The following is a 21,436-nucleotide window of genomic DNA, read 5'->3' as shown; positions in this document are numbered from 1 at the left end:
GTTTGTTATCTATAGTTAAGAGTCTGTTTCTTGGGTTGTGTCTCTCCCTCTTTTTCTTTCTCTTTGTTCATTTGTTTTGTTTCTTAAATTCCATGTAAGAGTGATATCATATGGCATTCGTCTTTCTCTGACTTACGTTGTTTAGCATTATATTATCTAACTCCATCCATGTCACTGCAGATGGCAAGATTTAATTCTATTTTATGGCTGAATAATATTCCATTGTGTATATATGTACCACATCTTCTTTAACCATTCATCAATTGATGGATACTTGGCCTGCTTCCATAATTTGGCTATTGTAAATAATGTTATAAACATAGGAGTGCATGTATCCCTTTGAATTAGTGTTTTTCTATCTTTGGGATAAATACTTAGTAGTGAGATTACTGAATCATCTGGTAGTTCTATTTTTAACTTTTTGAGGAACCTCCATACTGTTTTCCACAGTGGCTACACCAGTTTGAATTCCCACCAAGAGGGCAGAGAGTTCTTTTTTCTCCACATCTTCACCAACACTTGTTGTTTCTTGGGTTTTCGACTTGAGACTTTCTGACAGGTGTGAGGTGATATCTCATGGTAGTTTTGATTTGCATTTTCCTGATGATAAGTGATGACGAGCATCTTTTTATGTGTCTGTTGGCCATCTCTATGTCCTCTTTGGAGAAATGTCTGTTCATGTCTTCTGCCCATTTTTGAAAGAGATTTTTTGTTTATTTTGGGTGTTGAGTTGTCTAAGTTCTTTATATATTTTGGATACGAAGCCTTTATTGGATATGTCAGTTGCAAATACCTTCTCCCATTCCATAGGTTGCTTTTTAGCTTTGTTGATTGTTTCCTTTGCTGTGCAGAAGTTGTTTTTTGTTGTTGTTGTTGTTATCGTTGTTTTTGATGTAGTTCCAGTAGTTTATTTGCAAAAAAAGAAAAGAAAAAAATTTTTTTTTTACTTTTAAAGATGATACAGGGACACTTCATGAAAATTAACATTTTACAGATATTAAAAGACAAAAGAAAAAAAAAGATCTGGAGCTAGAAGGAAGTTCATTCCAGGTAGAGGAAACAGCTCAGCAGAAGTGCTAAGTTAGGAAAGCAGAGGTAAAAATGAAGAGTTTAGTTTGACTGGAGTGCTCAACCTATAAGACAGCAGTGAAAGAAACACTTAGAGAGCTCAGGCCTCTGTGGTTTTGCATATGCCCTTTATGCATCAGCTAATGGGATGCACCCTACGTTTGTTAGCTGGAAAATTGTATTACCATAACTGTGATTGAAAAGGCTAATCCGACAGTGCTGTGTGGTGTGAAATGGAAACGTGATAACTTGATAGAAGGTGTTCATGAATAAAGTAAAATTGATGGAGCATAACCTAACTGGATTTATCAGACAAAGGAGATGAGAAAAATAAGAGTCAAAAGTTATTCCAACATTCCAGTAGAGTAATCGAATAAAAGAATGTCTTAGGAAGATTAAATGGGAAGAAGGGTAACAACAGAATGATCGTAAAGAACCTAGCAATGAATACAGCAAAATGAATTAATGAAGAGATGCTACCAATGCATGACTTGATAAAAATTCTGAATAAATAGGTGGCAAAAGGAAGAGAAATGAGGGTCTAAAATATATTTCAAAACAAGAATTAACAGGAATTGATGTTATGATGAATATAACTCACGGAATCAAAGTCTAATCTAGGATTTGTAAGCTGGGGAAATTTGTGATCCACTGACAGCAGTAACGAATTTACTATCAGGAAAAATTTGTTTTGAAATGGGGGAAAGTTAAATGCAAACTTGGGCGTGTCAAGTGGCATAATGCAGTCATAATAACCTCAATCAAGCATTTCTGAAGTCACGTTTATCCTCATACACTTTCTTTTTCAAAACTGTACTGTATAAGAAGACACATAGAGCCTTCTACTTCAGATTTTCAGCTTCTGAAAACTCTCAAGATATTTGATGCTTCTAATTATGTTGAGTAATGATTAACTTATATTTTTAGTCTCATTGCATACTACTATAGCAGAAGTAGAGAGATCAAAAAATACTATTGGTCTAATTTTTCCATGCTTTAACTCTTTGGTTATATAAGAACAAGAATTTAAAGTCACAGCTGAAATGAATCCTCATGTCTTTCCATGATGTCCTATATGGCCATTGGTATGAAGGCCCAGCAATAATGAAACTGAAAATATTTTTGTCCATATATAAATTTACTTGCTTCAAGAAAAATTGTGAGATGACTTTAATACTGTTTGGGAAATATGAACCAACACAGACCATGGTGTAAAAGGCAAATCACTTAAGGTTGTTTAATGAATAAACCAAATAAAACTATCAAATGCCAGATTATTAGAAATATGATCAGAAAGATCATACAGAGTTACTATAAGGCGGAAAATTTTTTCCTGCAGATTTTTTAAAGTAAGTTAATTCAATTACTAGGCCATAGTTAAAGTTTACAGATATCATCTGGTTTATATCCTAAACCACAAAAGAAACTATACCTAAGCACATGAAGGCTGATGCTGTCCAACAGAATAACTTGCTCATAGAAATCATAAAGAACCAATATCCCAGTGATATGACCTTAGGTAATAGAGAAGGTAGATAAGCAGTCTGTGCTCAGAAGATCAAAGAATAAATATATTCCCCTTTCATAGATATTCTTTCGCACTATAATCACTTGCCTAGTGGCTCCTGTCAATCTTGTGTCTAAAGACATTTTAATCTAGACAAGATGTTTCCCCCATAAATAAGTTTAGCAATGTTTTTTTCCTTAAGAGATGCTATAATTAAGATGTTTCAGTATTGTAGAAGATATTTATGTCCAACACACTTTCCAAAATCTTTATATTCAAAAATTTAAAGACAATATGTTTCAAATTGGTGAGTTCTGCATTATAAATTTATCAACAATTAAAATGACACAATTAAATAACAGAACAAACATAAAGGGATTGAACAATCTGAGTCAAAAATGGTTTATCGGAAATAATATTTTTTCAATGAATATGAGTATTTTGCCTGTAAAACCGATAAATTCCCGTCTTAAGGTCGTGTGCATGCGTGTGTGTGTGTGTGTGTGTGTGTGTGTGTGTGTGTGTTGAGACAGAGAGAGAAAATGAATCCTGAGCTAAATGTTTGAAGCCTTTATTAGAAGAGAGAATTTACTTGGGTATGACAATTCAAACTTTGCAGAAGAAACCGAGAAACTTAACCACTGTTTCATTCATTTGAGACATCTCTTCAGAACCTGCCTAAACGGTGGACACAGATTCAACTGAAACATGGTGGACTACTCTGTACCCAGACCTACACTTCTCGAGTTACAGAGCAACTGCAGGCATCACCACAAAAACAGAGCACACCGAAATGCACTGTGAAGGACAACCTGCTTGCATTCCTTCTTGATTGAACAATATGTCCCTGCATCTGACCAGATGAATATTTGTGATAACATCAACCCCCAAATCCAAAAACTTTCAGCAGCCAGATGTCTAGTTCAAAATCTTCCCCAATTGTTGCCAGCACAGCAGCTGCCGGGCGTTCAAACATGACCAACGGAGCATTTTCCATTCTCCTACCACTAAGAGGGTGAGGAAAGGAGATCTTCCCTGTCCATGACTGTCTGATTGGGCACGGATTTGGAGGAAAGTTGGGGGGGAAGGGGAAAGGGAAAAGAAGGAAAATATTTGGCTCTACTAGAATAATGAGAAAGTCCCTAAATAGCCCCTGAGTTCTAAGCGACTTCACATCTTTGTTTGGGATAACTGAAATACCAGAATATATGCAATCTTATTTTTAGTCTAATCCTTTGGAAATAGTTGTACCTCACCAACTTCAATGAATTCAGTGAGAGGATAAAGAGTAAATATACAACTTATGAGCATGCTGTTCAGCTTATCAGATGAAATAAATGGGATGAAATGGATAATTTATTTTCCACTTTTCTAAAAGGAAAAGGAAAATATAAAACATTGAAATCCATCCTGGCAAAAAACAGGTTACATTTAAGCCATAACTATCCAAATAATCCAGACTGGTGTGGGCCAGGAGTAGTCCCCTTTATATTCTCTTTTGATTTATTTAATAAAGGAAAGACAGGGATTACAGTGGTTAGAGAATGTTTGAGAAAAGAATATTCTAGTCAAAATCTCTAGCTCATGGGTGGCTACCAAGAATCTGGATTAACACTGAGAAGTAAATAAAGGTCTAGGCCTCACATAGCTATAATAGCCACTACATAGAGAGACTTCTCAGAAATCTAAAAATCCTTCAACTCTGCAGATAGATTTTTGCCAGGATACAGGTCATTGCTAATAAACCCCAGAGGAACAAGAAACTTAACAGTAGGGATTTACTAAACATTGTGGTAGGCCCTAGGAAATCTCCATCTTCTGGGTAACTGTTGTCAAATGGATATTTAATGATGGAGTGCCATGTAGTAAGTATTATAAGTGATAGAAACACACAATTTGGTGGGAATTGAGATGAAAACCACTTCATTCAGCCTGAAGAAGTGAAGTCTTGAATCATGAAAACAGGACTGCATAGAGATTTACCCAGGAAGACTAAGAAGTAGTAATTTAGAAGCGAAAATAGCACGTTCGAAGGTGTAAAAGCTTCAAAGAGAGGTTATTCAAAATTCTGGGAGTCAAATGAAATAAACATTTTATGTTGGTAAGGGAGATTACAAAACAGGCTGCAAATTCTCCCAGCATGGTCTGTATACCCGACTGCGATGTGACTTTGCAAGAGTTAGATTCTAATCCTTTTCCTCATTGCATCCAGACTTAGCCATGTGACTTGTTTTGGTCAACAGGATATTGTCAAATGGGACACAAGCAGAAGTTTGGGAAGCGCTTACATTTTGTACATAAGAATAAAATAAGAGGACCTACTGTAAGCACGTGCCTGCGTCACACCCACCACTTGCTCACAACCAGCACCAACTACCAGTCATGTGAGTCGGGCCATCAGACACCAACAAGGCCCCAGGTGATCAGCCAGGTAATTGCACCCACATAAGTGAGTCCAGGTGAAACTAGAAAAACAATTCTGACTCTCAGAATAGTGAGACAAGAAATTACTAGTCTCTTAAGATGGACGTCTTTGGTCTGGTGGGTTATGTAGTCCAAAAACTAACTGATGGTTGAAATGTTATAGAAGAGTGCATTAGGGCTCTTAAAGGCAAAAAAAATAAAAAATAAAAAATAAAAAGTGCATGACTGATTCTAACTAGTTTAAAAGAAAGATCTCATTAAATATAGTATTAAACAGTTCATCGACTCTCCAGGAGAACCAGATGATTAGACTTTGGAGCCAAAAACAAAATCCAAAATCCCCTGCAGAAACTTTCTCCTGAATACACGACAGCCTCTGTTACAGGCTCCAGCCACACAAAATTGCACCTCTCACCTTGGATATTGAGCACTCTATACTATTGGTAGTATCCCTGCAGTTTTTGGAGACTCATTGTAACTGTTGCCCACCTCATAACGATAGGTCCCATAAGCCCACCTCATAAGAATAGGACCCATATGAAGGTCCCCTCTTCATTTATATCACAAGCTTCCAAATTCAAGTCTTCAGTAGGTCTGCATAATTTGCAGACTCAGAAAATATGCCCACACTCCAGTAATGGAGCAGAGTATGAGAGAGCAAATTCGTGGCTTTGACTTTGTGGAGGAATTGGTTTATAAATTAAGAAATGCCCTAAAGTAAAGTGTTCAAAGGTGCTGGGAAACCAAAGATAATTTATAAATTTCATTAGAGTCTACTTCTTCATATATACACCTTTCTCTATTAACCATGCAAACAACAGGAACATATATATTCCTCCCAATATAAGTCAACCATCACTTCACAAATAAAAACTTACTATTACTCCCCAAAGGGAGATGTCCCCAAATTTCATCAATATAGCAATTAGTGCCAAATCCCGGATCTTTGGATGATGTCATTATTCTTCTAGTTCTGTCATGATAATCTCTTGTTGCTCAATATTCTATAAACTACAGGCCAGAATGTAATGTTTCCTGCAGTCTGTAAAAGAGCAAAAGAACAAGAGGGAAGCTTTATTAGAATATTCAAATATGTACATGACGCATGAAAGAAAAAACAAAATTGTAGATACTGCAGGTAGTCCTAAGGCTGCATTTACAATTTATACCATTCCTCCCCCTTTATCTAAACCATATTTCTTTTGCCCTCAGCCAGCTACTCGGGTGATGAGTGTTCTTTACCGAGTAAGATAACCCAAACCCTCATTCCTAAGAGATCTGACCCCAGGGGTCCTAGTTTTATAATTGTTGATTAATTTTTACATCAGTCATGATAGTCTCAAGGTTTGCCCTATGATTCAGACATACTCCTCCCTGCCCCCATTGTATATCAGCCACACAAATAGCGAGTGACAAAAAGGCCTTTTTAGGGGATAAATTTAGCAGAAAATAATTAGGTGACATAGGACAAAGCCAGTCCAACATCCCGTCTCCGTGAATTTGGGATTCCTTCCTTTAGAGCCTAGATGAAGAATCAGCAAGCTTTTTTTTTTTTTTCATAAAGGGGAAGATAGTAAATATTGTAGACTAAGGGACACAATCAAGAGTGTAATGTGGGTACTCGTATGCCAATTTAAACTGATACTATTTAAAAACATAAAAACCAATCTTAGCTCACAGGCCATTAAAAAATAAAAATAAAACACAAAAACAGGCCAATGACCAGATTTAACTCCCAGGGCTATAATTTGCTGACCTTTAGTCTAGATTATACTAGGTATTTTGGGCATGTCAAATTACTTTAGCCTTAGTAACCAAGCCCAGATCTCAATCAGTGAACAATGTAAGCAATTAGAACCACTCCCAACTACTGGTGTGTGAACCTCTATCAGCAAATTCTATCTAGTATAAGAGTAGACTTTTTTTTTTTTTCTTGATCTAATACCCACAGAATCTATTCTTATATATCAACTCTAGGTTCTTATATAAAATAGCAAACCTGTGCCATCCTTAACTGTCAACCTTGTGCTTTCCGGTTTTGTTTTAAAAATACCTCTACACTCACCCAAAGGCACTGATTTTAGTTACAGATCTGGAGATGCTAAGGTGGTTTCTTATTCTTATTGGGAGAATTGCCTTTCCCCTTTCAGGGCTATTGCTTTAGGTGAAATCATTCCAGACTCATCAAGCAAAGCAGAAATGATCTCATTAGACAGGAAAGAAATCTCAGCTTCCTCTTGCAAAATTGCTTTAACTATTTTATGGAAAACAAACCTATTTAGACCCTAGTTTGTTAATCTCTGTTCCAGGAAGGCTGAAAATCTACACAGCAAACCCCAAGAGTCAAAGGCCCAAAATTCACTGGTAACACTGATCCCTTTGAGACAACCCTGTTGTCACTGGGGCACGTGAGTACACAAACCTTTGAACTCTACTCACCAGAGCCAAAGGATGGATGCTATTGCTATGTAAGGGTTAAATTGTAGTGTAGGGTTAACCTGTAGCCTTGGGAAATAACAGCTTTGTTTTGACACTGTAGGTTAAGAGATAACAGCCTTGTCCTATCAATCAAGGGAACAAAAGTTCAAGGGAAATCAACTGGATTGGTGTTTGATTGGATCGGGGCAAGGGCATGTTGAGAATTTTGAAAAAGTGGGCCAGAGGCAGGTCGAAGAGGTCAACTGGTTGCGGCTTAACCGCAGAAGGTCTGAACTGTTTCCACCCCCATCTGGGAACTATCTCTTTGTTCTGTTCCCAGGTGATGAGAAGATGATGTGGTCGGCTATAAAAATTCTGTACCCCGGCTGTTCAAGGCCGCACTCTGGTCAAGAGTGTCGGTCCTGATCGGTCGGCCTTGCCTCTCACTGCAATAAACTTTGTTGTGACTGTCACTGGCGCCCGTAGCATTCTGTTTCAGGAGTTGTGGATGCAATAGGTAGAGTGTCTGCCTCAGCATCCTGAACCTGAATACCCCCAACTCCACCAGAACCAGATGCTCCTGCTTCTCTGTGCCACTAGCTTCCAAGTCACAGGATTCAGCCGGTAGTCAGATTGGCAAAGTTTGGGGTATATCTTGTACCTTCAGTTATAAAATAAAAAAAATAAAAAAAAAAAAAAATATATATATATATATATATATATATATATTAAAAAAGGTATTTTCGATTAAAAAAGATATTTTCTGGCTTCTACCCTAAGGAGGTATAGACTTAAGCTGCTTAGTGGTGCTGGGAAAGTAAATAAAATAGCTACGTTACAAACATGTGACGTGACCTTCTCATGAGCATTTAGCAAAGAACTGAAAGACCCAACATTCTAAAGAAGCCGTCCATTACCTGAGCTCCAGCTCCTTACCACCACACATTAGCCACACTGTGTAGATAGTAATCAAATTAAGGGTGTAGATAAAATTACCAGGAAGCTGTGTAAGAGTAAGACAAGAAGGCAACTGAGAGCACCTCGGTGGCTCAGTCAGTTAAGCACCTGACTCTTGATTTTAGCTCAGGTCACGTTCTCACAGGTCATGAGTCCGAGCCCCACATCATGCTAAAAGCACAGAACCTGCTTTGGATTCTCTCTCTCTGCCCCTCCTCCGTTGTTAGCACTCTCTCTCTCAAAATAAACAAACGTAAAAAAAAGTTTGTAAGGCAACTGATAATGAATCTTTAGCAATTCTATATTTTCACATGTGGGAGATGAGACACACCCAAAGGAGACCGACAAGGGTCAGAGAGTTAAAAAAAAAAAAAAATTAGGAGAGAATGAGTGTCAAAGATGTTGAACTAAGGGAGAGAGGTAAAGAAGAAGACTGGGAGAGGTGTTAACAATAGTTCAGAAGTGAAGAGAGAGAGAAAAAAATATATATATATATGTATATATATATATATCCATATTCTTAAGTGTTGGCAATTAAGGTGATGTAAGCAAACTCCACAGGAAAGTAAAATTACAAGTGAAGTCAGATTGCAGTTGGCTGGGGAAGAGAATGTGAGATGTAAATGCGAATAAATGAATAAATGTGAAATGAGTCAAGTATGGCACCTTTCTCTGCCAGAGGGTAAAGCTGGAATAAAAAACAGTATCTAGATGATGAGGGAGCAAAAGGCAGGCTGACAAGCTACAAACACCCCCCCCACACACACACACACCTCACCCCCTAGGTGGGATTTGTGTGACATTCCTCAGGCACTCCTGGCTGCCCAAGGACAAAGGAGAGGACAGAAAACAAATGGTTAAACTGATAGAGTCTCCATCAGTTTATAAATATCTCAGTAATATTTTAAGAAAAAGGCAATCTTATCAATAGCCTAATCTCCATGAACTCCCTACTATCATAATGATAATGCTTTGCTAGAGAGAAAAACAACCTTAAGTTGACAATAGCTAGGCCTCCAGTAACCTGTAAATCCTCTTTAGCATATGGAAATCCCTTTAAGAAACTGCTTCTTGGCTTTACCTGCCCCCAACTCCACAGTATATAAGCAGACCCTCTTCACAACCCCAGTGAAGCTCTTTCTGCCCATGAGTCCTGTCCCTGGGCTTTAATAAAATCACCTTTTGCACCAAAGATGGCTTCAAGAATTCTTTCTTGGCTGTTGCCTCCAAATCCCACCATCACTCCAAAACTCCATCATAGAGAATAGAGGGTTCCATTCTTTAGAAAGTTTCCTAGAGATTCCAGGAAAGATTCTTTGTTTTTAATATAGAAACAATTTAATCATTTATGTTATTTTCTTTGTGAAGAAGAAGAAAAACTGGTCCTCTCAGATTTCTGCTGGTGGGAATGTAGTGGATAGGGATCTTAAGGAATGACTTGAAACATTTGCAATAGATACTCCAAGAACAATCAAAAGGACAATAGGCAGAGTTGTGCCCAGGCTTTTGTCAACTGCTCTGAGATTCCAGCTAAGGCTTTCATCCATGAGTCTCAAGATGCTTTCAGAAGTCTTATAAACACAAAGGTAATGGCCAAAAGAATAAAGGAGTTGTGGTTATAATAATAATGTAGCATAAAAATAAGGAAGCAAAGAACTTCAGAGGGATCTTCTAAGTAGTAGACCAAGAATCTATGCTGGATTTATAAGAACGTGATCTGAGAAAGTTGCTAAATATGAGGGTTTCATGAGCCTGAAAGATTCTATGCAAAAATTTTCTGTGTATAAATGAAGGTTTTTAATCAAAATAGCAATTGAAGAGGACATAGTGAAGAGTGTGTGAAGAAAAGAAGAAAACGAGGGAGTGGAGGAAACGGAAGAAGGCCGATCAGACTGAAGCTGAGATTTGAAAGTAGCTCATTTAAAACAGATACTGGAAGCAAGTAGCCTCCCATGATCCTTTCCCTTACCAGTGACATTCGTTCCAGAACCTGAAATTACACAAACACCTTCTTCAAGATCAATGACTGGATAAAAAAGAAATAAATTATTTTCTAACTTCTCTAATAAAGATAGAGCTTAGATAAACATCTATACGGGTATTATGCCTCCTTGTAGACAGCAAAATAAACTCAATGATTCCACATCCCAACACCCAGATGGAAGAGGGACCATGTTATTATTATGTATCACAAAACATACTTTTGTTACTTCTAAATATATGTAAAATATTACAATATGTAAGTTAAACATTCAAAAACATTCATTCATTCACGCAATTAGTATTTATTAAAGCTTTTCTTCTTTAAAAAAATTTTTAAGTTTATTTATTTTGAGAGACAGAGAGAACAGAGGAGGGGCAGAGAGAGAGGGAGGGAGAGAATCCCAGGAAGTCTCCATGCTGTCAGCAGGGAGCCCAATATAGGGCTCGAACTCACAATCTCTGAGATCATGACCTGAGCTGAAACCAAGAGGATGCTTAACTGACTGAGCCACCCAGGTGCCCCTAAACTTTTTCTAATTTCTTTTTTAAGTTCATTTATTCATTCCAAGAGAGACGGAGAGAGTAAGTGAAGGAAGAGCAGAGAGAGAGAGAGGGAGAGAGGGAATCCCAAGAAGGTTCCAAACGGCCAGCGCGGAGCCCTATGCAGGGCTCGAACTCATGAAATGTAAGACCATGACCTGAGCCAAAACCAAGAGTTGGACACATAACCGACTGAGCCACCCAGACACCCCCTAAACCTTTTCTAAATACCAGGAACTATGTTAGGCATCTGGAATATAATTATGAACAAAAAAATATATTGCCATTCCTCTGGAGCTTACAGACTAGTAGGGAAACCTCAGTGACTAAACAATGGCATTAATATGATCACACACTTTAGTAAGTGCCATGATGTGAAAATAGGGAATGCCATAAGACTGAACACTAGAGTAAAATCTAAACGAGTCGAGAGGGTCAACAAAGTCTGCAGTGGGAGTGATGCTTGATGAGCTCAAGAGAGTGAGAATATAGAGGTGTCAGGAAAAGAACGTGTGGTCCAGGTTGAAGATCTGAGGCAGAAAGGACTCTTTGAATTCAAAGAACCAAAATAAGACCGAGAGGGTAAAGTGTAAGATGAAAAGCAATCTGTGCTAAACTAGTCAGGGATGCCAGATCACATAGGTAAATGGGTCTTAGAACCACAAAATTGAAAAAAAAAAATTTTTTTTCTTCCAAAAAGTTAGCAATCCATGAGTGGTTTTGAGCAGGAAAGGGACAGAATCAGATTTTTTTTTTTTTTTTTAATTAATAAATCATTGTCTGTTGAGTGCACTAAAGAGGAAAGAATAGAGGTTGTTTCGAGAGTGGAGTTTGTGGCTTGGGCCAAGGTGATAGAACTGTAGTGAAGAGAAGTGGAAGATTTAAGAGATGTGTAAGCATATGGATTAGAGACTCCAGGTAAGGAGGAAGGAATTCGCAGTGGTAGTTCTTTCCCCGTTTCCAGCTTGCTCAAGTGGATAGATGTGAATAACAAGTACTGAGATGTGAAATCTTAGAGGATGACTAAGTTTTAGGAAAAAAATTGGGAGTTTTAGATATGTTGAGTTTGAATCACCTAAAAATGAGACATATAGAAAGCAAGTGACTTCAGTAGCCCACAGGAAGATTCGGGCTGGAGGTACACATTTGAGAGCCATTTGTTGTACAAAGTAGACATGACGCCATGAGAATGGATGTGATTTACCAATGGAGAGGGAATACAGAGTGAAAAAACAGAAAAGGACCAGGAGGAAGTCTTAAAAATGTAATATCTAAAGGTCAGAGAAGGGAGGAAGACACCTTTCTAAAAAGATACGACAAGGGGGCATCCAGTGAGACAAACAAAAGCAGAATTATGTGTCAATGACAACAATGAAAGAGATTGCAAGGAAGGGATGCTTGAGATTTTCAAATGCTCCTTGGAGGTTAAGCAAGACACATTGAAAAATGTCCAATAGGTTCATTGAATTGGACTCCCGAGGGTTCTTAAAGACATCCTTTTCGGGGCGCCTGGGTGGCGCAGTCGGTTAAGCGTCCGACTTCAACCAGGTCACGATCTCACGGTCCGTGAGTTCGAGCCCCGCGTCGGGCTCTGGGCTGATGGCTCGGAGCCTGGAGACTGTTTCCGATTCTGTGTCTCCCTCTCTCTGCCCCTCGCCCGTTCATGCTCTGTCTCTCTCTGTCCCAAAAATAAATAAACGTTGAAAAAAAAAAAATTAAAAAAAAAAAAAAAGACATCCTTTTCATGAGGTGTTAGAGCAGAAGGCAGAAGTCAGAATTGGAGTGTATGGTGTGAGGACCAAAAAAAGATAAAAATAAGGATTAGAGGCAATTTTTTTTTTTGAGAAGTTGAGCACGGAAGGCCAGAGGAAAAAAGATGGAATGTGTTCGGCCTATCCTAGAGAAGAAGTCTCATCCAATTTTTTTTTTTTTAATCTATACAATTAAAAAAATAAAATTTAATAGAACATTTAAAATTGGATGATTTCACATAAAAATCCAGCTGTCCTTGAAATGTCCACTAATCTGACTACACAGATTTATATGACTGCTTCTCATTTGCCAAAAGAGAACACTTTGGAGGATTTAAATGACTTGCCCAATATCAGAGCTAGGAAGGGTTGAGGTTGGCCTGAAATCCATGACTGACAATTTCAAGTATAATTCCTTTCTGTTTCCCATGAAGTTTTCAAGACCACAAGTGTGCATTCCAATGCAATTCTGGAGTGATCAGAGACACCCATTTCAGACTTTTCTTCATTTGACCCTGACCCGGAGCAAATTTGTACCGTTAGATGTGCAGAGTGAACTCAGAGCCCTACAGTCTGTGGTTCTCTGCCCCAGCTTCTGCAACATCAGGGACTGAAAGAATGCTCCCATTTGACATGGTCCAAAGAATGCCATGAGGATCCTGGAGAAATTTCTCCAGAGTCAATGACTGCATATATACTGTCAGTCATGACAGTGATGAGAGTCAGAAATAGTCAAGAATCCAACAAGAAATAAAGTACTTGGCCAGGTTCACATTTTATACTCACAATGGCTGCCTTCCAAATGTCTGGTCTCTGAGATGGAAAGATCTTTCCTTTAATTCTGGTATGGTTCTCAGTTCAGGGGGAGCTACTGTTCCAGAGATCAATAAAACTCAACATGAAGACTTTTCTGTCTGTGTTTGTTAGGGAAACTCTTAGCTACTCTATTGTTTTATTTTTGAGGGGTGGGGGAGGGGATATTAGTTGTAGTTGTTTTACTCAAAGAACCAACATTTTATTCGGATTGTGTGATTATTACTGGCTACAAAGTAAATATGTAATTAATGTAATTGGTTATAAAGTAAAATGTTTCTTTTCATAAGCATCAGAACTTATTTTTTAAAAGCTTTGCTTTTCTACATTATAAACTCTGGACACAAAAGGAAGAATTATTTTTTTCTTCCAAAATTTTAAAAAAATAATTTTTTTACATGTATTTATTTTTGAGAAACAGAGTGAGACAAAACGTGAGCAGGGGAGGAACAGAGAGAGAAGGAGACACAGAATCTGAAGCAGGCTCCAGGCTCTAAGCAAGTGGTCAGCACAGAGCCTGATGCGGGGCTCGAACCCACTGTGAGAAAATAACCTGAGCCGAAGTCAGACGCTCAACCCACTGATCCACCCAGGTGCCCCTTTTCTTCCAAATTTTTATTTAAATTCTAGTTAGTTAACATACAGTGCAATATTGGTTTCAGAAGTAGATTTCAGTGATTCACCAATTATATACAATGCCCAGTGCTCATGATAACAAGTGTCCTCCTTAATATCCATCACCCGTCTAGCCCACCCCCCACCCATTCCCTCCATCAACCCTCAGTTTGTTCTCTATCTTTAAGAGTCTCTTGTGGTTTGTTTCCCTCTCTCTTGTCCACCCCCTCCCACCTCATATGTTCGTCTGTTTTGTTTCTTAAATTCCACATATGAATGACATCATGTGGTGTCTGTCTCTGATTGACTTACTTCACTTAGCATACTACACTCTAGCTCCATCCATGTCCTTGCAAGTGGACAAAAGGAAGAATTTTTAAGTGCCTTTGCTTTTCAGAATTAGTTGGGTGCTTCTTTATGTTCCTCCTTCTTCCCCACCATCCTCTCACTTCTTTGCCACAAGTCTGAAAAATATAGGAAAAATATTACTATGACTTTCATTTGTAGGACCTCAGAAAACGTCCTGAAAATGGTAAAGATTTATTAAGAAGGTAGTCAGTTTGAAATTTTCCGTCATCTTGAAGAGAATTTAAATCAAATGGTTTAAATTATTAGAAATATGTTTAACCACAAATAAACAAATCCAAAAGATATAAAGAGAAATACATTATTTTATCTTGAAAGCAAGAGCAATATTATTTTTCTCCTTCTCAGAAATATCTAAGTATTATTACCATAGGAATATATATCTCCCATAATGAAAAACTCTATTAAGGAAATTTAAATTAGCACAAATCCATTGCTGGTGAACAATAAACTGTAAACAATTAAACTTTTTAATTAGAGTTATGTATTATGTCTTTTTAAGGCAATAAAAGTAAAAATGATTTTATTTCACATGACACAGCATTAAATTTTCTCTGAAATACTTCCACGTATATAATTTAGACCAATGTAATAAAATGTATTTCTTCCATGAACCTAAAGGAATTATATATGAACACATTTAAGAAAATAAATCCTTAAATAATAATCCTTAAAAATTAGTCATCCCACGCTTTTACTTAACACACCAAAGAGTCAAATAACAGTATGTACTTCTTGCTTGTTTGTGAACTTCTTGAACAGAATGTGAAAACCATGAAGGTTACTGTAATAGCCTGGGTTCCCGGAGGCCCGCTTTGAGGTGATGGTCAGAGGTTAGCATGCAGAAGGTTTATTTTCTATTTTTATTTTTTCCCTTTTTTTTTTTTATTTTTCAATATATGAAGTTTATTGTCAAATTGGTTTCCATTCAACACCCAGTGCTCATCCCAAAAGGTGCCCTCCTCAATACCCATCACCCACCCTCCCCACCCTCCCACCCCCCATCAGCCCTCAGTTAGCATGCAGAAGGTTTATAAGGGTGTGCCCTCACAGTTAACATCTGTGAAAGGCAAGAGAAGGAAGAGTGGGTGGACAGAGGTGACGGATGCTGTGCAGTCTCAAGAAAGACCTCAATCAGCCTAATGCCAAGTTCTAAACCTGAGATGAACCTTCAGAGTTCTCCTGACTGAAAGAAGGGACCCAGATTTTTATAGCCCACATAGATCAGTGCTGGACTTAGACCTCTCCAGAGATGGGGATATGACCTTGAGCCATGATGGTTTTGTTGGTGATCTTCAAGCCTCATTCATTGGGTCCCATTAGGCCATTGGGTCCCACTTTAACAAGCTATAACATTATATATTCAAAGGTAGATACAGAAGCCATACATATTAATCATCCAGGATCTTCTGAGACACAGATTAAACATCTTCTAGTACTAATTCAAGACTCTAAGAGAACCTTACTAAACTCCTTTGTAGACCATGTTCAGCTGGTATCTTTAGTGAGAAGGTCAAACCTCTCTTTACCAATTTTGGTTACTGAACTAACTTACAGAACTTGTTTGTCAGATCAGACCTACAGAAATCAGAGATTTGTCTGGTATCCAACTTTACAAATAATTTTAAGGATGCAGACAAGCATAAGGATCAGTCAAAACAGCCATCTGGGACATCAGTGGCAGCTCCCCAGATTCTGGCTCAGAATAGATGAATCCTCTAGAAGAGATTCATGGGATATCTCATATCGCTGGAACATTTAAATATGAAACAACTCCAGGAAGTGGTATTGCCTACATTAGCCAGGAAGCCATGTCTTTTGGATCCTTGATTCTATTTTTCCAGAAAACCCTCAGCCAGAGGCATTCTGCTAAAGGCAAGCTCAGAGTTAAGGGCTTTTTTCCCAGCAAAGAACACTAGCCAAAGGTCAAATTGACAAGGAGATAATATAGGGTCACCTACTTTATTTTCTTTTTGCCAAGAACATTCCTACCATCCATAAAAGGGAGTGAGAAGATCTCAGACCATCTGCTTTAATTCCTTCCTCACTTCACTTAATGTTAAAATGTACAAATGGAACAAAAAGAGTTGGTTTACCTCGAGGATATAATTTATAAACCAGTGTAATACAAGTAAAGCAGAGATTCATGGGATTATGTAAATGTAAATATGAATGATAGCATAAATACAAAGGAGGGTGATCATATTGGGTAAAAATGGTATGGGGTCATCATCCAAGACAAAATGAAGTACTATTGCTACAAAGAGATGGAAAATAGGGTTGGGATCCCAAAACAGTAAATGCTCACCACATCCTCAGAAAAGAATGGGAAGAAAGGTCAAAGTAGGTTAAGGTTAAGACTAACAGGTTTTTAAATTATACTGTGGGTGAGCTATCCACCACAGAGCTCACCACTTACTGAGTTTCTGAGAAGTAAAAAAAAAAAAATGTTGATGAGTCAAATAAACTTGAAAATGCCTCTTGGGCAACTTGGCAGGAAAGGTAAAAGGAATAAAAAGAGACAACCTGGAAATTCATATATTGCTGAGACTCTGTCCTGAACTACCTCTAACATCTGTGCTTTAGAATTTCTACTTCTACTTCCTTCTTCCATCTCTTTCTACTCCTCCATCTATTTCTCTATATGTTTTAAGGGCACTATCCACAGCCAACAAATGCCCATAGGCTTTTCAATAGAATTTTTTTTTAAATAATTATATAAACGTGCTGGGGCTCCTGGGTGGCTTAGTCAGTTAAGTGTCCAACTTCGGCTCACATCATCATCTCACAGTTAGTGAGTTCGAGCCCTTTGTCTGGCTCTGTGCTGACAGCTCAGAGCCTGGAGCCTGCTTCCGATTCTGTGTCTTCCTCTCTCTCTGACCCTTCCCAGCTCACACACTATCTCTCTCTGTCTCTCAAAAATAAACATTATATATATTTTTTCAAATAATTATATAAAAGTGCATGAGGGGTGCCTGTGTGGCTCAGTCGGTTGAGCGTCTGACTTCGGCTCAGGCCATGGTCTCACGGTTCGTGAGTTTGAGCCCCGTGTTGGGCTCTGTGCTGACAGCTCAGTGCCTGGAGCCTGCTTTGGATTCTGTGTCTCCCTCTCTTTCTGCTCCTCCCCTGCTCACACTCTGTCTCTCTCTCAAAAATAAATAAAGATTAAAAAAAAAAGTGCATGAAATCATTCATCTGACTTTAGATCTGTGCAATTTTCCTCACCTATTTCTGAATATTTTTGAAGAGTATAGGAGTCAGAGTCATACTCTGCCCTTCATTTTCTTGTTTTTTTTTTTTTCAATGCAATCACAGACACAGTTCCTAGAAATATTAATAATGTTCTCTTCAAACTATTTTCCAACACGAGGTCAAAGATAGATATTTGAAAGATGAAAATCAGCTTAAGGATAAAATTTTACTCCAAGTAACTTCTGTGAAAATGCTTAATGGAAAGGTCAAGTAATTTATTTTCTAAAAGATTTGTTTCTTGCTGTATAACCTATAAAGGAGTTTCAGGAAGAAAGAAAGAAAGAAAGAAAGAAAGAAAGAAAGAAAGAAAGAAAGAAAGAAAGAAAGGAAGGAAGGAAGGAAGGAAGGAAGGAAGGAAGGAAGGAAGGAAGGAAGGAAGGAAGAGAAAGAAAGAAAGAAAGAAAGAAAGAAAGAAAGAAAGAAAGAAAGAAAGGAAGAAATATTGAACCAGCAAAAAAATAATCAGAAATCATACGTAGCAAGTACATTTCAGTATTAGCAAACTTGACTTAGAATGTTCATATGTAGATATAGAAAGTACATGGCCTGGTAGAGGGCATCAGCTGAGGAAGCCCACTGATTGGTATTTATTTGGCAAATGACTGAAGACCAGGTTCTGAGCTTCAGGGTGCTGACAAAACTGGGAAGCAGATGTGGACTCAGAAAATCAAGCTCAAAAAATGCTAATGAATGTGATTCATGAGCACTACCCCCACAGGCAGCCCTTATTCTAACCCCATGCCAACCTTGCAGCTACACACAGCAATGTTTTGCTTTCACTTTAAGGGTCTACTTGCATCAGACCCTGCATGACTGAAGTAGGTGTTATTGAAGATTTCGGAGGCGAGAAGGAAGAGGCTTTCCTTTACACACCTACAATCATGTGTGCAAAATATCTCCAGCAAACATGTAATTTCTCCCAAATTTCTCTTTACCATGACTGGCCAACGAGCCTCATCTTCCCTCTGACTCCTCCTTGTGGTATAAGGCCTAAAATTAAGGCTGAAGATTGTGCGTTGCCTGGACAACTGTTGAAATCCAGAACACCGAGAATGGCATAATCTCAAGGTCTCCTCACTCCTCTATGGTGACTATCAGATCCCCTTGCCAGACAACCCTCCTCATCAAATAGACCAGGTGCAACTTCTGCCTATTCCTGAAGAGCGGGTTTCAGTTCCCTGCCAGCCTGGAGAATAATTCAAATAAGCTAATCACATCTATCCACTGGAAACAGGGGCTATCCACTCTCTAGACCCTCTGAAGCCTGCCTCCCGCAATCCCTGATTGGTCATTCTGTTCCTGAGTGCGACCCCATATGGCCTACATGATGTGCAGTGGTCTCATCCCTGAGCTGTGAGCCTATGTGACTAGTCAGCTATTGTTGATATTCTCTGTCCAGTGTCATTGTGCTTTGTTCAGCCATAAGTTTAGGGCAAAGATCCCTCCATCGCCAATGGCGTGAATAGGAGAGGAATAAAGCACTCTGCCTTTACCGCATGTGTCTCCCTCAACAAATGCGACCTCCAGGGGCACCTGGGTGGCTCAGTCGGTTAAGCGTCCAACTCTTGACTTAGGCTCAGGTCATGATCTCACAGTTTGTGAGTTCCAGCCCAGAGTGGGGCTCCATACTGACAACATGAAGCCTGCTTGGGATTCTCTCTCTTTCCGTCTCTCTGCCCCTCCCCCACTTGCACACATGTGCTCTCTCTCTCTCTCTCTCTCTCTCAAAATAAATAAATAAACTTAAAAGAATTTTGTGACTTCCAGTCTTCCTTGAGGTTAAAATCAGAGCTCTGTCCCCTCTAGCCTTCAAATGTGCATTGCACCACATAGCACTTAATACTTACTTGAAGAATAGGGGAGGCCATGATAGTAAAGAACACTGTGTGAGAACAGGAAGAGAAGGATTCTCCAGTTGCTGGACTCTACCCTGCTTTGTACTGCATAAAGATGTTAAACAATGGGGCGCCTGGGTGGCTCAGTCGGTTAAGCATCTAACTTCCGACTTTGGCTCAGGTCATAATCTTGCAGCCGAGATTCGGGTGAGTTCGGGTCCCACATAGGGCTCTGAACTGACAGCTCAGAGCCTGGAGCCTGCTTCAGATTCTGTGTCTCCCCCTCTCTCTCTGCTCCTCCCCACTCATGCGCTCTCTCTCTCTCTCTCTGTCTCTCAAAGATGAATAAATGTTAAAAAAAATTCTAAAAAAAAAGATGTTAAACAACATTTGGTTGTTATTTTGTTGTAGGACTATAGAACAGAAGTTGGGTTTACAGTGTGAAATATAATTGCCTGGAGACTTAGCCATTAGCATCCTTTTACTACAACTTTTTCCTCTGCCATGTAGATCTAAATGAAAGGCCAAATTACGCTTAAGATGCTTGGTAAGTTCAGAAAAATGGAGGTTATTTATATGCATTGAATATTCAGTAGAAATAAATATAAACTTCCTAACAGTCTTCTGAGTTTTATTTTGTTTTGTTTTTTAATGTATTGCCTCACTTAGCCTTCACAAAAACAAATGAGTAGTTATGCAGAGTTATGATCTCCATGGTCCAAATGAGAACACTGACGCACAGACAGATTGGGTAATTTGCCCGGGGTCACACAGTGATGAATGATGGAGCTGAATCTGAAACCAAGAGAACACTTAAAGGTTATCCTCTGTGTTGCTGTCTCTTCAGTAATAGGTGCCAAGAACCAGGTAAAGCCCTAGTGATACCACAACACTCATCCTTGTTTATTATAAATTCTCTCATTCTGTCCTCCCCATTATATTGTCTTCTGTTTGTAATCCCTTTGAATTCCTCAGTACCTCACTCAGAATGTGGCACAAACTAGATGTCTACATATATTCTATGGAACAGACGACTAAATGAACAAATATTTTAAAATGTCCGCTTATCTCTATAGCCATGTTGCCAACAGGGTCAGAATTCAACACATCAAACGTGCATGTCAGTGTGATTCCTCAACGTGAATCCACGATGCGCACTCACAATACTAACAACATCACTGTCTCATTCTGTTGCCCTAAGTTCTAGGTGTAACCAACAGGGTCTCCAGATCTCCGGTGTGGGATTCAGCCAAAATCATTCTTTGCGGGACATGAGTTGAGAGGAGAGCTCTACTTGATCTCCTTACTTCCCTACTCCCTTAATATTTTTCAAGGGATTTTTCCTAATAAGTAACATGCCCATGTATCCTCATTTCAGGGTCTGCTTTCAGGAAACCCAACCTAAGACACCACCTACAGAATACATTCTCTCTTTAAACATTACAAAGCTGACCGCTCTTGACCAGCTTTGAACACACTACATTGTTCAGACTTGGCACGTTCTTCTTACTTTCAGCCCTAGAAATATTTCATGTTTATGTTGCCTTTTGCACATGCCTACTTTTATCAGTTTTGTGTTAATTTTATAATCTTACTTGGGGAGCACATGGGTGGCTCAGTCGGTTAGGAGTCCGACTCCGGCTCAGGTCATGATCTCGCAGTTCTTCCGTTTGAACCCCCCGCTGGGCTCTGTGCTGACAGCTCAGAGCCAGGTGCCTGTTTCAGGTTCTGTGTCTCCCCTCTCTTTGCCCCTCCCCCAGTTGCACTCTGTCTCTCTCTCTCAAAATACAAATAAACATTAACTTTTTTTTTTTTTTTAATAATCTAACTTGGAATTTTTTTTTTTTTAATTTTTTTTCAACGTTTATTTATTTTTGGGACAGAGAGAGACAGAGCATGAACGGGGG

This window comes from Puma concolor, chromosome B1, assembly GCF_028749965.1.
Source record: "Puma concolor isolate L17-30 chromosome B1, mPumCon1.1.hap2, whole genome shotgun sequence".
NCBI lineage: Eukaryota > Metazoa > Chordata > Mammalia > Carnivora > Felidae > Puma > Puma concolor.
Note: the sequence above shows the minus strand (reverse complement) of the source record.